The sequence below is a fragment of the Danio rerio genome, chromosome 8, assembly GCF_052040795.2.
Source record: "Danio rerio strain M-AB ecotype USA chromosome 8, GRCz13ab, whole genome shotgun sequence".
NCBI classification, from domain to species: domain Eukaryota; kingdom Metazoa; phylum Chordata; class Actinopteri; order Cypriniformes; family Danionidae; genus Danio; species Danio rerio.
This window is the reverse complement of record NC_141028.1, coordinates 40,733,713-40,746,614: the sequence shown is the minus strand read 5'-3', so window position 1 is coordinate 40,746,614 and position 12,902 is coordinate 40,733,713. Positions and strand designations below refer to the sequence as shown.

Sequence of the window (12,902 nt, the reverse complement as noted above, 5' to 3'; positions counted from 1 at the left end):
GTATTTTGTAAACTTTGTAAACAGAATTGTATTTTGGAGACTGTGATGGTTGAAGCGTAGTTTATTTACTTAGTTTAATTTAGTATCTGTCTTTCTGAAGATGGTAACACTATGTAGCCCTTGATAAATCTGATTAATAAATAAAGAAGACGACAATCAGGGAAGAGAGCAAGTTATGTTTATTATTTTTTTGTAAATATGTTTTGATTATTATTTTCTCTTCATTTTGATTTATTCTTGGTGTTCTAGTAAAAGAAACATGTATACATATACTTAAGCTTTAAAGAACTGTTAAGCATGTTTGTATGTACTTGCATTGGTGCAGGAAATTAATGTAAAATGAGGGAGGAACGAAAAAAGGGAGAGAGAGAGAGCGGAGGAAAAAAAGAGAGACTCTCGTGGGGTCGGAAGTGAGGAGCGCAGGAGTGGACGAGCAAAAGCGGAGTTTTGTTTTAATCCCGACGAAAAAGGAGTGTTCAAAAAGAAACGTGTGCGAAGGATTGTGATGTGGTCTATTTTCCCCGCCGAGAGCGGAGAGTGAAGTGACTCGTGAATTAGTTTCATCACGTCGACTGGAAAGACACAAGTTTCCGTGCGCCTGGCCGACTCGGGGAAAAAGAAAGCTTTTCTGGATTCGGTTGTTCGAGCGAATGTGTGGGGATTAACATTCATCACGTTTTGCCCAACGTGAACATATCAACAAAGGATATGTGAGTACAGTGCCACCGAGATCTGTTGACAAAACTGAATCGTTCAAAGGAAAAGGGCAACAAGGTTTCGCGTTTTCTTTGCATCCTTTCAAAGACTGAGTTTGGATTTTCAGTACCTGTATTTGCATGATGAATAATCAGTGATGTGTTTAAACGGACACTGGTTTAAGAATTAACGTTTGTAACGAGTGTATTGATTAACGTTGATTCAGTTCAAATGTAATGAATCATCAAGTGTGGCGAGTCAAATGAGTCAGTTCAAGAGTCACTGAATGTTTTGAAGGTTTATTTGTGAGTTTGACTAAGTACCACTGTCGGGGTTAAGAGTTACTTATCAGAATTTCTATTTTCAAAGATAACATATTAGTTTGGATTAGGAGAGAGAGAGATTCACAATTTATTTGTTAGTTTTATTTATATATGGGGATGCTTTGAGAAGTGTCATGTGAATCTTTAAACACTCTAATTTTCTGTTGGGTAAATTTGTGGGTTAGTACTTATAATTCTGTCACTTTATTAGTTTGGTTTCATATAAATAAATATATATATATATATATATATATATATATATATATATATATATATATTTATATATATACATATTTATATAGTTTGTATTTATACACTCAATTGAGCTTAATTTTATTTATTTATCTATTCATTTTATTTATATTATTTTTTTTTAATAAACCTGAAGGTTAGATAGCACTTTTATTGTCAGTGTTCTTTATACTTCTCAATTTGGGAAGTATAGGTTTCGACAATTGGAGGCACCGCGCTAAATAAAAGCTCATTGTTGTACATCCTGCTATATTTTTTTTGGGAAAAGACCAGTTATTACATATTACTTCCGCTGGGATACCAGGGCTCCTATATAGTTTTGTTTGTACCCAGCTAGGGAGGGCTACAATTGGAGGCACCGCTGGGATACTCTTTTCCCCTGTGTTTAAATTTTTTGTTAGTTAGATTGAACATGGACCTTTTGCAGGTTGTGGAGTTGTGGAGTCAACAGATAAATCTCTATCCTGGTAAATATTTTATTTTGACCAAAGTGCCAATTGATGTGAGCGAGGATATAATTTCAGAAGTGTTAAACACAGTAAAAGTGTTTGGATGTGCTAAAATACGGGGCCGTCGTGGGGACAACACTGGTTCGCAGATGTTTGTGTTAGTGGAGACCAGTTTGGAGATTGACACTGACACTGTTCCACCTGAAGTGGGTATTCCTGGTGAGGTGGGACCATGGGGAGTACATGTCCCATCCGTGGAAGTTGTTCCCGAGGGGGTTGTACCAGATGGGGATTTTCAAGAGAAATTAATTAGTTGGCTGAGTCAGGAGGGTAAGTCTTTAGAAGACGTGAAGCCCATTCTCAGTACTGACAAGCTGTCTAATGTAGGTGGAGACTTGGTACAGGCTCTTGATCGGCTGGTAGAAAGGTGTAACCAGGCACCTGTTGAGTCTCTGAGTTATCGCAAATTGCGGGTGTTTTCTGGCCAACAACCTATTCCCCCTGGGGAGGAGGATTATGACTCCTGGATGGAACAGGCCACCCAAATGGTTAGTGAGTGGCAGTGTACAGAGTCTAGCAAAAAACAACGAATTGTGGAAAGCTTGAGGTGGTCAGCAGCTGACATCATTCGATTTGTGAAAATGGGTAGTTCAGATGTCACTGCCATGGACTATTTAAAGGCTTTAGACACGGCTTATGGCAGTACAGAAAGTGAGACTGACCTAACTGTGAAGTTCAGTTGTACGTACCAAGAGCCAGGCAAGAAGCTCTCAAGTTATTTGTATCGGCTGGATAAGATCCTCCATCGACTCTTTTTGAAAGGGGGTATTAGATTAGAAGATCTGAATCGAAAACAGATGGAACAGGTTGTTAAAGGTGCACTCACCTCTGATCCAGTAGCTCTGAGACTCAGAATGATGTCTAGTTTACGTGATCCACCTGGGTTTTCGCAGCTACTACGTGAGGTTAGAGAGGAGGAAAATTGGATCAGTGCCCGGAGCAGTGCTAATCCTGTAGTAAGTTCAAAATCTGCTGTAGTTGTGCCTAGGGGGGCTGCCTCGGAGGAAATAGAGTGCTTGATAAGAGACGTGAAGGAATTAACCACACAAGTAGGGAAGTTGTTGAAAACTGTAACGTCTTCTCCTACAGTGGATGAAACTTCACAGGTCCATTGTATGGGCCCCGCAAAGGCTTCTGGTTTTTCTGCCTTGGCCGCAAACAAGGGGTCCAATACTGTTTCTAGAGTTTGAATTTTCTGTTATAAGTGTGGCGAAGATGGTCATACTAGAAGGGAATGTCAAAGGGGTAGAGGATCTGCGTAAGGTAAACCAGAAACTGATTAGACAGAGTAGGCAGTCGGGAAACTACGGTGGAACTCTGTGAAGGAACGGCCCAGAGTTCCAATTTCAAATCATTCCGATTGTTTTTCTTTTATGAGTACAGATGATTTTGGACTTCCAGTCGGGCTGATAGGGCCCTCTTTAGATGTTCCTGTACAAATTGAAGGGATTTATGCTCAGGCCCTGTTGGACAGTGGTTCACAGGTGACCATCTTGTATCGTAGTTTTTATCAAACTTATTTGAAGCACTTACCAGTTCAACCAGTTAAAGATTTGGAAATCTGGGGTTTAAGCTTGCAGAAGTATCCATATGATGGATATTTGCCTCTTCGTCTGGAGTTCACAGCTGCTGTAGCTGGAGTGCCTCAGGTGGTTAATACTCTTGCACTTGTCTGTCCAGATCCTCAACCTGCACAGAAGGTAGCCCTTTTGGTGGGCACAAATACTAAAGTTGTTCGACAGCTTTTTGAAACATGTAAGGCAGAAGCAGGAGATAATTTTATGAGTGTTCTCTCCGTGCATCCGGTGGTGCGAGATGCATATGAGAAAATCCAAGAAGTGGAGATTGGAGAAGAAATTTGTGGTCCGCAGGGTACCATTTGGTTTCATCAGTGCCGGTCAGTATCACTTGAACCTGGGGAAACTGGTCAATTAGAGGGAAGGCCTACATTTCCTTATGATTTAGAAGACGAACATGTGTTAATTGATCAGCCTGTTGATACTATGGATCTGGGAGCTTTGATGGTTAGACCTGAGGTACGACCCATTTCTATGATGCGAAATCACTTAGTGACAGTTACAGTCAAGAATATGCCTGATCATAGCATTAATGTGACCCGAGGCACCCCAATTGCTCAGGTATTCCCTGTAGATGTGGTATCCCCGATTATTGCTGAGAGAGAAGTGACAGATTCAAACCAAATCACTATGGACTCTTTCAACTTTGGAGATTCTCCACTTTCATCGGAGGCCCGGCGTCAGCTATGTGAGAAACTTCTAGAGCGGAAAGATGTGTTTTCTTCTCATGAATGGGACGTAGGTTGTTCACGCAGTACACTTCATGAAATCAGGTTGACCGATTCCACCCCTTTTAGGGAGAGATCTCGGCGTTTGGCCCCCAAGGACTTGGAAGATGTGCGGAAACACTTATTTGAATTAAAACAGTGTGGAAAAATTTCAGAGTCTAGGAGTCCTTATGCATCCCCTATTGTGGTCGTAAGAAAAAAATCAGGAAGTGTTCGAATGTGTGTAGATTACCGCACCTTAAATCGCAGAACTATTCCTGATCAGTATACTGTGCCTCGGATTGAGGATGCTTTGCACAGCCTCTCAGGTAGCCAGTGGTTTACTGTGTTAGACTTAAGGAGTGGTTATTACCAGATACCGATGAACCCTGTTGACAAAGAGAATACAGGATTCATTTGTCCTCTTGGGTTCTATGAGTTTGACCGAATGCCTCAGGGCATCTGTGGTGCACCGGCTACCTTTCAGCGACTCATGGAACGCGCTGTGGGTGACATGAATTTCCTGGAGGTGTTAGTGTATCTGGATGATCTGATAGTGTTCAGTCGAACCATAGAATAGCATCATGAGAGGTTGTTAAAAGTGTTGGATAGGCTGCGTGAGGAGGGACTGAAACTGTCTGTGGACAAATGTCAATTCTGTCGAACCTCTGTAACTTATGTAGGGCATGTGGTGTCTAAAGATGGTATTTCCACTGACCCTTCAAAGGTTGAGGCAGTTGTTAATTGGCCTAGACCTCAGACTTTGATGCAAATGCGATCATTTCTGGGATTTTGTGGCTATTACAGAAGGTTTGTGAGGGGATATTCAAGTCTTTGCCGTCCATTGAATAAATTGTTGGGTGAGGAAGTTTCACAGGAAAAAGGAAAAAAACTATCCCGGAGCTTAGCGAAGGAGGTTTTTGGAGCCAGGTGGGATGAGTCATGTGAGAGTGCATTCCAGGAATTGAAGCAGAGGTTGACTCAAGCTCCAGTGCTGGCATTTGCAGATCCTCAGCAGTCATATGTTTTACATGCGGATGCTAGTTTAGATGGTTTGGGGGGTGTTCTCTATCAACCATACCCGGAGGGTCTGCGTCCTGTAGCGTTCATCAGCCGAAGTTTGTCCCCAGCTGAGAGAAATTATCCAGCTCACAAGCTGGAATTTTTAGCTTTAAAATGGGCTGTGGTAGACAGGCTGCATGAATAGTTGTATGGGGTTACCTTTGAGGTGAGGACGGACAATAATCCCCTTTCATACCTTCTAACATCAGCCAAATTGGATGCTGCTGGCCATCGATGGTTATCAGCCTTGTCCACTTACAGTTTCAGCATCAAGTACCGAAGTGGGAAAAAAATGTAGATGCTGATTCTCTATCGCGGCGGCCTTATTCCTCTGAGACTGAAGGAGGAAAGTGGGAAGAGATTCCTGAGACTGGGGTGCAGTCTTTGTGTCAGGCAGTTGCTTCAGGGGAGAATTCAAGTGTTAAGGAGTGCCCTTTTCAGAGTTTTTCAGAAAGTGGTGAGATTAGAGCTCCTGTAAAGAATGTGTTTGTTTCTGCAACCCAGCTGAAAGATTCCAATGAGGAGTTGCGGGAGGCTCAGGGCCAGGATCCTTATTTGAATATAATTCTCTCTGCTATAAGGAAAAACCAGTCTCATGACAACGTGAAATGTGAGTTGCCCAAATTTGCTTGTTGGCGGAGAGAGTGGAGTAATTTGGCAGTGTCAAATAGATTGTTGTTTAGAGTGACCACATCCGAGGGTGAACTTAATCGACAGATAGTGCTCCCGTCTGCCCTTCAGAGTGATACGCTGGCTTCTCTGCATGATTCTCATGGCCACCTGGGTTTTGATAAAACATATGCACTCGTAAAGGACAGGTTTTATTGGCCAGGTATGAAAGATGCTGTGAAACAATACTGTAAGAGTTGCGAACGATGTCTGGTGAGAAAGACTTTGCCTCGCAAGACAGCGTCTATGCAGCACATGCAAAGCTCAGGACCGATGGATTTCGTGTGCATTGACTTTCTGTCTATTGAGCCAGACAGGCATAACGTGGGTAATGTGTTAGTTGTTACTGACCATTTTACTCATTATGCACAGGCTTATCCTACGCGGGACCAGAAGGCCTTGATAGTAGCTAAAATCCTGTGTGAAAAGTACTTTGTGCATTATGGACTACCGAATCGGATCCATTTGGATCAAGGACCTGACTTTGAGAGTCACCTGGTGAAAGATGTGCTTGGTGTGTTAGGGATTAAAAAGTCCCGTACCACTCAGTACCACCCTCAGGGTGATCCTCAACCAGAAAGGTTTAATCGGACACTTCTCAATATGTTGGGCACGTTAGAATCCACAAAGAAAGCTCAGTGGAGTCAGTACATTTCGCAGTTAGTACATGCATATAATTGTTCACAAAATGAGGCCACGGGTTACTCTCCATATTTTCTCATGTTTGGACGTGAGCCCACTCTGCCTGTGGATGTCTGTTATGGAACAAATGAAATGGGTGGGTCCATGTCACCTAGTGTGTATGTACAAAATTTGAGGAAGAATCTGAGAATTGCTTTTGAGTTGGCTACAGAGGTTGCTAAAAAAAAGAACCTTTCTAATAAAAGAAGGTATGATGAGAAAGTGCAGGAATGTGTCTTAAACCCTGGTGACAGGGTGCTCATCCGAAACTTGGGCTTGAGAGGGAAGCACAAATTGGCTGATCGCTGGAGTTCAGTTGTTTACTTGGTAGATAAGCGATTGGAAAATCTGCCAGTATATCAGCTGACTCCAGAAAATGGTGTTGGACCTTCTAAGGTTTTGCATAAAGATCATATTCTTCCTGTGAGCTCGAAAGTAAGGTTTGGGGAGGAGAGTAAGGTAGTCATGGTTGATGATGTGCCTAAGAAGAATAGATTCCCTAGGAGAAACTTGAGAACTTCACATAATATTGAGGTTAAAGAGAAAGGGTCATTTCAAGTTGAGGGAAAAACAGATACGGACTCAGAATCTGAATAAGATTGTGCCCCCTTCCGGTATTTAGATTTTTCAATGTTTGACGGGGAGGAAATTGAGAAAGATAAAGGACCCGAAATGAACAATGATGTCGGGTTGCTAACAGATAAATTTCAGCTGAAATTTCATTGAGGAGGTCTGAGAGGGAGCGTAAACCACCGGCAAGGTTTACATACCCAAATTTAGGAATTCCTATTGAGGAGAGGATGGTCACAACAAAAGTGTGTGGGGTGCTCCTAAACCACATGCAAACTCCTAACCAATGTCACAAACATGACCTACATCATAATTGGTGGTGTAATTCTCATGCCCTTCGCCAGTCATGTTGGGTACACATCAGTACATTGCCATGTGTAGTCCCTAGAGTGTAAAGGGGAATTTCATGCTTAATGACATATATGTAGCATGGGGACATGCTGGTTTTCATGTGGGGAGAGAGTGTAGCCCTTGATAAATCTGATTAATAAATAAAGAAGACAACAATCAGGGAAGAGAGCAAGTTATGTTTATTATTTTTTTGTAAATATGTTTTGATTATTATTTTCTCTTCATTTTGATTTATTCTTGGTGTTCTAGTAAAAGAAACATGTATACATATACTTAAGCTTTAAAGAACTGTTAAGCATGTTTGTATGTACTTGCATTGGTGCAGGAAATTAATGTAAAATGAGGGAGGAACGAAAAAAAGGGAGAGAGAGAGAGCGGAGGAAAAAAAGAGAGACTCTCGTGGGGTCGGAAGTGAGGAGCGCAGGAGTGGACGAGCAAAAGCGGAGTTTTGTTTTAATCCCGACGAAAAAGGAGTGTTCAAAAAGAAACGTGTGCGAAGGATTGTGATGTGGTCTATTTTCCCCGCCGAGAGCGGAGAATGAAGTGACTCGTGAATTAGTTTCATCATGTCGACCGGAAGGACACAAGTTTTCGTGCGCCTGGCCGACTCGGGAAAAAAGAAAGCTTTTCTGGATTCGGTTGTTTGAGCGAATGTGTGGGGATTAACATTCATCACGTTTCGCCCACCGTGAACATATCAACAAAGGATATGTGAGTACAGTGCCACCGAGATCTGTTGACAAAACTGAATCGTTCAAAGGAAAAGGGCAACAAGGTTTCGCGTCTTCTTTGCATCCTTTCAAAGACTGAGTTTGGATTTTCAGTACCTGTATTTGCTTGATGAATAATCAGTGATGTGTTTAAACGGACACTGGTTTAAGAATTAACGTTTGTAACGAGTGTATTGATTAACGTTGATTCAGTTCAAATGTAATGAATCATCAAGTGTGGCGAGTCAAATGAGTCAGTTCAAGAGTCACTGAATGTTTTGAAGGTTTATTTGTGAGTTTGACTAAGTACCACTGTCAGGGTTAAGAATTACTTATTAGAATTTCTATTTTCAAAGATAACATATTAGTTTGGATTAAGAGAGAGAGAGATTCACAATTTATTTGTTAGTTTTATTTATATATGGGGATGGTTTGAGAAGTGTCATGTGAATCTTTAAACACTCTAATTTTCTGTTGGGTAAATTTGTGGGTTAGTACTTATAATTCTGTCACTTTATTAGTTTGGTTTCATATATATATATATATATATATATATATACACATATTTATATACTTTGTATTTATACACTCAATTGAGCTTAATTTTATTTATTTATCTATTCATTTTATTTATATTATTATTTTTTTAATAAACCTGAAGGTTAGATAGCACTTTTATTGTCAGTGTTCTTTATACTTCTCAATTTGGGAAGTATTGTCACAGACTCGGTCCCAGTTAATCCCCTCAACAACCAGCAGAGGTCCCGCTCACCCGACTACTGAAGTTTTAAGAACTCCATTACCCACAAGACCCCGCGGGACCTTGATTACTGTCCAGCTGAAACCAATACACACAAACGCTTATAAGCCCTTCTCGCCTGTCATTCTGTGCGAAGTCTTGTTTTGCTCTGCATTCAATTCCAAGCGTTTTCCCTACATTATCTGACTGATTACTGTTGCCGACCCGGACTGTTTGTTTACCTGTGATTCTATGCCGCCTGCCCAGATCCTTGCCTGTATCCTCGTATATGTATCTTTGCTACCTGCCTACAACTCTGCTTGTGACCCGACTTTGAGTGAGTTCCCTGATCTGATCATCTCGTCTGTGAAACGTACATTTGCTTCTTTATTTGTGTTGTGTTCAATAAAGACGCTGCAAATGGATCCCACTTCGTCTGACTCTTCATCACAGAAGACTTCGCCACCCACCGATCCAGCAGCTATTGTACAAGAATTATCCGCGCAGGGTCAGGTTCTGATGGCCCATCAACAACAACTAGCACGCCTCAATTCTCTCACGGAAGAACTGGTAAAGGCCCTCCAGGGACTCAATATTACACCATCTCCATCTCCTGAAAATCCAGCGCCCACCGTTCCTGTAGCTCCCATGAGTACCATTCCGGCCATTAATCCTCGACTGGCATTTCCTGATAAATTTGATGGCAATCCATCAAGATGCAAGGGATTTCTCATGCAATGTACGTTGTTTGTAACACAACAACCCAATTTATACGCCACAGATAATAGCAAAATTGCATGCGTTTGTTCTCTGCTGACTGGTAGAGCTTTGGATTGGGCCACGGCCGTCTGGCATAATCAAACATCAACTTTCTTGTCTTTTAATGAATTTGTAAAGAAATTTCGGGAGGTATTCGACCACCCGGAGGGAGGAAGAGACGCTGGAGAAGAGTTATTGGCGTTACAACAAGGGAATCTCACGGCTGCCGAATACGCCCTACAATTTCGCACATTGGCTGCTCAAGCGGGGTGGACGGAGAAACCGCTAAGGGTGCTTTACCGTAAAGGGTTAAAAACAGAACTTCAAACGGAACTCGCATGCCGTGATGAGGGAAAGACATTGGACCAGCTCATTGAAATTTCCATTCGCTTGGACAATCTCATCCGATCCCGCACGCCTGGCACATCTATCCGCTCCTTCACGACCCCATCATATTCAAGCGAACCCGAACCCATGCAAATTGGCCGTACTCAGTTATCCCCGGAGGAAAGAGAAAGGAGATTTCGCAATAATCTCTGTCTATATTGCGGCCAATCTGGTCATTTGAAGAGCAGCTGCCAAGCCAGACCTCCCAGCAAACCACTCCCGGTGAGTTCTGCTAATATCTTATCTGTCAATAATCAGTGTTTGGAAATAACAACTACTATATCTTTCAACCAGCAACGTATTAGTGTTCCCGCTATGATTGACTCCGGAGCTGCCGGAAATTTTATGGATCATAATTTTGCTCGCATAAATAACATCCCACTAACCTCCTGTTGTTCTCCACTCACAGTCACGGCGTTAGATGGACGTCCTTTAGGCAAAGGAAAGGTCCAGTACACCACACAACCCATCATCCTACAGGCTGGGGCGATACATTCAGAAACTTTATACTTCTTCATAGTTGACTCTCCCAACCACCCTGTCATTTTAGGATTACCTTGGCTACAGAAACACGACCCCGTTATCTCCTGGAAGAACAGAGAAATTATTCAGTGGAATGAGGTATGCTTTCAAGAATGTCTAACTCCTGCATTACCGCTACAACTTAATGCTGTCAATATAACTTATCCAGAATCGTACTCAAGAATTCCCAGTGTATATCAAGATCTATTTGAAGCATTCAACGAACAAAAGGCTACGCAATTACCACCTCACCGTGAATATGACTGTGCTATAGATTTATTACCCGGAAGCACTCCTCCTCGCGGAAGGATCTTTCCCCTTTCTCAACCAGAATCCGAAGCCATGAAGCAGTACATTAAGGAAGAGCTGTCCAAGGGCTTTATCCGGCCATCCACATCCCCCGCCTCAGCCGGCTTCTTCTTTGTGGAAAAGAAGGATGGAGGATTACGCCCTTGTATCGACTATCGGAACCTCAACGCAATTACATGTAAATTCCGCTATCCTCTTCCCCTTGTACCAGCGGCTTTGGAGCAGTTAAGGACAGCTCAATACTTTACTAAACTTGATCTCCGGAGTGCTTACAATTTAATCCGGATCCGTCCCGGAGATGAGTGGAAAACGGGGTTCTCCACATGCACCGGGCACTATGAATATCTCGTTATGCCCTTCGGCCTAGTAAACAGTCCTTCTGTTTTTCAATCATTTGTTAATGATATTTTCCGGGACATGTTACACAAATGGGTCATAGTTTACATAGATGACATTCTGATTTATTCGGATTCCCTCGAGGATCACATCACCCATGTCAGAGCTGTGTTAAAACGCCTGATTGATAACAAGCTCTATGCTAAAGTTGAAAAATGTGAATTTCATCAGACCTCCATCTCTTTCCTGGGTTACGTCATCAGTCAGGAGGGCGTGGCCATGGACGAACAGAAGGTAAACGCGGTATTAAAATGGCCTAAACCAAGCACTGTAAAGGAACTACAGCGATTTTTGGGGTTTGCCAACTTCTATCGCCGATTTATAAGGAATTTCAGTACCATTGCAGCCCCCCTCACATCCTTGACCAAGAGATCAGGCAAACAACTGAAGTGGAACACGACGGCGGAATTAGCGTTTATACACTTAAAGGATCGCTTCACTACGGCTCCCATCCTGTCACACCCAAACCCAGATAAACCATTTATTGTGGAAGTTGATGCCTCCAATACGGGCATAGGAGCTATACTGTCACAACGTCAGGACGCAAGCAGCGTACTCCACCCCTGTGCTTACTTCTCTCGCAAACTCAACCCAGCAGAGCGCAACTATGATGTGGGGAACCGAGAATTGCTAGCCATAAAAGCAGCCCTAGAGGAGTGGAGACATTGGCTGGAGGGAGCGAAGCACAAGTTTATTGTCATGACAGATCACAAGAACTTAGAATACCTCCGCACAGCAAAAAGACTTAACCCCAGGCAGGCAAGGTGGGCTTTATTTTTCTCCCGTTTCCAGTTTTCAGTAACCTATCGCCCCGGTTCAAAGAACACTAAAGCGGATGCCCTGTCGCGTCAATTTGAAGACACACCATCTGAACCCAACAACGAACCTATTCTGAATAACACATTGATTCTAGCACCCGTTCAGTGGGACATCTCCACCGAGATCAGACAAGCTCAAACACAGGAACAGACACCACCTAACTGCCCTCCTGACAAAACATTTGTTCCACGAAGCATCAGAGACAAAGTATTAAAATTAGTCCACACAAGTCCTTGTTCAGGTCATCCAGGTATAAGGGGCACATTACAATTAATCCAAAATCAATATTGGTGGCCGTCTATACAGACAGACATTACCAAGTTTGTCCACGAATGCACAACTTGTAATATGAACAAATCATCCCATCAACGTCCAGCAGGATTACTACAACCATTAGCCATCCCAAATAGACCCTGGTCACATATCGCAGTGGATTTCATCACCAATCTCCCTCCATCACAAGGTAACACAGTTATATTAACGATTGTTGACAGATTCTCGAAAGCATGCAGATTAATTCCCCTTCCTAAACTTCCATCTGCCATGGAAACCGCCGAAGTACTGTGCAACTATGTGTTTCGTTTCTATGGTTTACCAGAAGACATAGTCTCTGACAGAGGATCGCAATTCACATCAAGAGTCTGGTCAGCATTTTTTAAAAATCTGAACATCAACATTAGCCTGACGTCAGGATATCACCCACAATCGAACGGACAGACGGAACGACTTAATCAAGAGGTATCTCGATTTCTAAGAACCTATTGCCACAACAATCAGACTGACTGGAGTCGTTATTTATTATGGGCAGAATACGCACAGAATTCGCTGCGCAAAACTTCCACTGGGCTAACCCCGTTTCAGTGT

General features: G+C 42.5%; 1 protein-coding gene across 1 annotated transcript in view; it reads right to left on the bottom strand.

The window, feature by feature from the left end:
- LOC147842768 (H-2 class II histocompatibility antigen, I-E alpha chain-like) overlaps nt 1–12,902 on the bottom strand; it is a 55,838-nt gene that overhangs the window by 17,561 nt on the left and 25,375 nt on the right. The window lies entirely within an intron of this gene.